Below are 5,000 nucleotides of genomic sequence, written 5' to 3' on the forward strand. Positions count from 1 at the left end.
ACCACCACCCACACACCTGAAAATAAAGAAATTCAATTTAAAGGCATTGTACCACCATATGATTGCAAACTGTACCACACTATTGCCAATGATGAATAATCTTTGATACATCACAGAAACTTTATAACAGAGAGCAAATTCCAGAGACACAAAAGAATGGCACTTTTTCAACCAAAGCCAAACTTTAGGCCAAAGTCTCAGGTACAGGACTCCAACTTTTCAACATAAGCTGAACCATAAAATAGCCTCATAGGTTCAATGCCATATGTTCTAATAAAAATTAAACATTTCAACCTTGTGATCTTTGATCCCTGCTAAAGTTATATAAATATATTTATATATATTTATATATATATATATATAAACATATATATTTATATATAAATACATAATACATACATACATACAGACACCCACACACCCACACCCACACCCACACACCCACACACACCATACAAGCATGCATGCATGCACAGACACACACACACACGTGCACATTCACATACATATGCATATATATAAACATATATATATATATATATATATATATATATATATATATATATATATATATATATATATATATATATATATATATATACACAGAGGAACAGGTGGTGGAGGAGGAGGAGGAGGAAGGGGAGAAGGGGGAGGAGGAGGAGGAGGATATATGTATATATATACACACAAGCACATAAACACACTTGACATACACAGGTGGAGAAAGAGAAGGAAAAGGAGGAGAGGGGGGAGGAAGAGGAAGAGGAGGAAGAGGAGGGAGGGAGGGAGGGAGGGAGGGAGGGAGAGAGAAAGGAGGAGAAGGAGAGGGAGGAGGGGAGGAGGGAGGGGAAGGGGGAGAGGAAGAGAAGGAAAAGGAGGAGAAGGAGGAGGAGGGAGGGGGGGAGGAGGAGGAGGAGGAGAATGTGTGGGGATGCACATGCACGCACACACACACACACACGCGTGCGCGCATACACACACACACACACACACACACACACACGCATGCACACACACACGCACACACAAGTAAATATACAAACAAACAAGGGCAAATATGCACACACACACAAACACATACACACACACACACACACACATATGCATGCACTCACACACATGCAAATATACAAACAAACAAACAAGGGCAAGTATGCAGACAAACAAACAAACACACAAACATAAGCATGCACACCAAAACAGGTACCACAAACACAGAACCCCCCTAACAATAAAAAATAATAACAAATAAAACACAGAAAAGAAAAAAAAATAAAACACAGAAAAGAAACAAAATTTATATAAACGAATTTTTAAAACTTCCAACCGTGTCACTAACACTTCACATCATTATCGCTTACAACTCGCATCTTAAAAATTCCGCGTAACGAACTAACGAACTCCACCCCTCTTCCTCCCTCCCCTCCCCCACCTGCCCAAGGTCTTTCCCCCCCCCCCTCCCCATCTCTATCCCTCCTGCACTCCCCTCATCTATCTCCCCCCTCCCTCCCCTGTCCCCCCAATCAATTCTCCTCCACTCCTTCTTCATTCCCCCATCCGTATCACTTTCCAGGAGCTTTTCTATCTCTCTCTAACCCTCCTTCCCTCCATTATTTTTTTTCTCTTCTCATTTCTCCCTCCCCTTCCTCCCTCATCTCCATCACCCCCCCCCCTTCAACCCCCTTCCGTTTCCTCTTGTCCCTCCTCTTGCTTCCCCCCCCCCCCCCTCATCGCCAACCCAAGACCATAACCACTCACCGTTCTACGATGCAAACTATTTCAACAATGCGAAAGCGCGATTCGGTAATTTATAATTGTTAAGGAAGGAAGGGAGGGGGGAGGACGGGGAGAAAAAGAGAAAGAGAAAGTGAGTGAGTGTAGGTGAGAGAGAGAGAGAGAGAGAGAGAGAGAGAGAGAGAGAGAGAGAGAGAGAGAGAGAGAGAGAGAGAGAGAGAGAGATGGGGGGGGGGGGCGCTGCGGGGAGAGAAGTAGAGAGGATGGGAGGGAGAGCAGGCCTAGGGGGAGACACTAGGAAAGCAAAGATGAAAAGAAGTGGAGGAGGGAGAGGGGGTAATGTAAAAGGGGGAAACAGACAGGCAGAAACAGACAGATTTGGATGAGACTGACTCCTGACCAGACATTTATTGGAACAAAAGCAGTTTGGGAGCAAGACAGGTGTGCACAATTCCAAGTATGACCTTGGCAACCAAGGACTCAAAGGTGTTACTTACCCCACACACTCCCCCCCCCCCCCTTCTCCTCTCGCCCCGAACACCACCTCCCTCTTTCCCCACTCCCTAACTCCAGTACCTTCTTTCCCCCTCTCCCCTCCTCACCAACATTTCCCTCCTCTCATTTCCCCAACATTTCATCCTTTTTTGCCTCCATACTTAACAAGCATTCCCCCCCCCCCTCCCCTTACAATTCGTCCCCTTCTCCCCTTTCCTCCAACACTAATCAACTCCTCTCCCTTCTCCTTCAATACCCAACGCCTCCTCCCCAAATATCCAACAACCCCCTCCCACTCCTCTCCCAACACCCTACTCCCTCTCTCCTCTCACCCAACCCCAATATCTCCACCCCCTCTCCTCTCCCGCCCGCCCCCCCACTCCACATTCTCCAACCGCCCACCTAATCCACATCCCTCTCCCTCTAACGTATCTCCTCTCCCTAACATTCAACGCCTTCTTCCCCTCCCCCCTCCCCCCCCTAACACTCAACGCCTTCTTCCCCTCTCCCCTTCCCCCCAACAACACTCAACGCATTCTCTCCCTCTCCCCAACACTCAATGCCTTTTTCCCCTCTCCCCTTCCCCAAATACTCAACGCCTTCTTCGCCTCTCCCCTCCCCCCCCAACACTCAACGCCTTCTCCCACTCTCCCAAACATTCAACGCCTTCTTCCCCTCTCCCTTTACACCCCCCCCCCCAACACTCAACGCCTTCTCCCCCTCTCCCCTCCCCCCCAAACACTCAACGCCTTCTCCCCCTCTCCCTCAACCCCAACAATTCCCCCCGCCCTTGCCCCGCACAAGTTGCTGACAAGTATTTGGCGTAAATCTGTTAAAAGACAATTGGCATTGCATAATCAATTTGCCTTCTTATGGAATACGTTTGAGCGTCAGATGCGCTTTGCCAAATCCTCGAAAATGATTGCTATGATATAATCTTTTTTTTTTTTTTTTCTCGATGAGTTTCCAGTCCTTTCCCATCTATATGTCTCTCTTTATTCTGGCATAAGTTTGTCTGTCATCACTATTTTTTCTCGTTGAATTTCGCTCACTCTCCATCTATTTACTCGTTCTTCCTCTTCATTTTTTTCCTTCTCGCACTCTCTGCTCATCCCATTCCTTCTCACACTCATTTTCTATTCTCCTATTATTTTATCTTTCATTTTTTTTCTCTCTCCTTCCCTCCTTCCCACTCCTCTCTCTCTTTCTCTCCCATTTATTCTCTCTATCTCTCTTCCTCTTTCTCCCTCCTTCCCTCACTCTCTCTCTCTCCCATTCACGCTCTGTATATCTCTCTCTCTCTCTTCTTCCCGCCCCGCTCTCTCTCCCTCTCCCTTCTATTCTCTCTCTTATTCAATCTCCCCCTCTCACTCTTTCTCTCTCTCTCTCTTCCCTTCCCCCCTCTCTCTCTCCCTTTCATTCTCTCTCTCTCTTATTCAATCTCCCCCTCTCCCTATTTCTTTCTCTCTCTCTTCCCTTCCCCCCCCCCCCTGTCTCTCTTACATTATTTTTCCTCTCTCTCTTCTCCTTCTCTTTCTCCTCTCTCCCCTATCTCTCTTCCCTTCTCTCCCTCTCTCTACACCATTTTTTCCTCTCTCTCTCTCCTTCTCTTTTTCCTCCCCCCCCCTCTTTCTCTCTCGCCCTCTCCTCTCCTCTCTCTCTCTCTTTCTTCCCTTCTCTCTCTTCTCCTTCCCTTTCTCCTCACTCTCTCTTCCCTTCTCCCCCCCCCCCCTTCTCTCTCTCTACATTATTTTTTCCTCTTTCCTCATTCTCTCCTTCTCTTTTCCTCTCCCCCCCTCTTTCTCTCTCGCTGTCTCCTCTCTCCTCACTTTCTTTCTTTCTTTCTTTCTCTCTCTCTCTCTCTCTCTCTCTCTCTCTATATATATATATATATATATATATATAGAGAGAGAGAGAGAGAGAGAGAGAGAGAGATTGAGCCCTCCATCTCTCTTAATCTCTCTCACGATCTCACTCTACTCTCTTTCTCTCATTACCCTATTTCTTTCATATATATTTTTTTCTCTCTTCTCTCTCTCTCTATTCCCCCCTCACTCTGCTTGTCTACACCTCTCCCCACCCCTCTCTCTCATCTCTCCCGAAAAAGAAAATGGGAGATTAGGAGTGGGAGGAAGGAAGGAAGGAAGGAAGAGAGAGAGAGAGAGAGAGAGAGAGAGAGAGAGATAGAGAGGAGAGAGAGAGAGAGAGAGAGAGAGAGAGAGAGAGAGAGGAGAGGAGATATCTCTCTCTCTCTCTTCCCCTTTATCTCTTTCTCTCTCACCTCCTTCCTTCCTTTCTCTCTCTCTTCTCTCTTTAACCTCCCTTCTCTCTCTCTCCCTCTCACTCTTCTTCTCTCTCCATTCTCGACCTCTTTCATTCTTTCTTTTCTCTCTCCTTTTTCTTTCTCTTTCTCTCTCCTTCCTCTTTCCAATCTCACTCTCTCCCATTCCTGTTCCTTTCTCACTCTCTCCCATTCCTCTTCCTTTCTCACTCTCTCTCTCTTACTTCCTCCTTTTCTCTCTTTCTCCTCCTCTTTTCTCTTCGTCTCTCTCATTTCTCCTCCCCCCTCTCTCTCCTTCTTTCTCGCTTTCCCTCCTTTCTGTCTCTCTCATATCTCTTCCTCTCTCACTCACTCACTCTCTCTCAGTCCTATCTCTTCCTCTCTCTCTCCATCCTATCTCTTCCTCTCTTTATATTTCTCTCCTTTCTCCTCCTCTCTTTCTTTCCCTCCCCTTCCTCTCTCTCTCTCTCTGTCTCCTCTCTCTCTCTCT

At 46.7% G+C, this 5,000-nt stretch overlaps 1 protein-coding gene across 16 annotated transcripts in view; it reads right to left on the minus strand.

Moving 5' to 3' along the window:
* The window catches only part of LOC113819795 (broad-complex core protein isoforms 1/2/3/4/5), a 101,173-nt gene that overhangs the window by 83,718 nt on the left and 12,455 nt on the right, over positions 1 to 5,000 (minus strand). For all 16 annotated transcript variants that reach the window (XM_070123920.1, XM_070123914.1, XM_070123918.1 and 13 more), the window contains exon 2: positions 1 to 16. This exon is cut by the window's left edge and continues 369 nt beyond it. The gene's annotated coding sequence lies outside the window, so the exon portion shown is untranslated. The remainder of the gene's footprint in view (positions 17 to 5,000) is intronic.

The sequence above is a fragment of the Penaeus vannamei genome, chromosome 7 (assembly GCF_042767895.1).
Source record: "Penaeus vannamei isolate JL-2024 chromosome 7, ASM4276789v1, whole genome shotgun sequence".
Classification (NCBI taxonomy): Eukaryota; Metazoa; Arthropoda; class Malacostraca; order Decapoda; family Penaeidae; genus Penaeus; species Penaeus vannamei.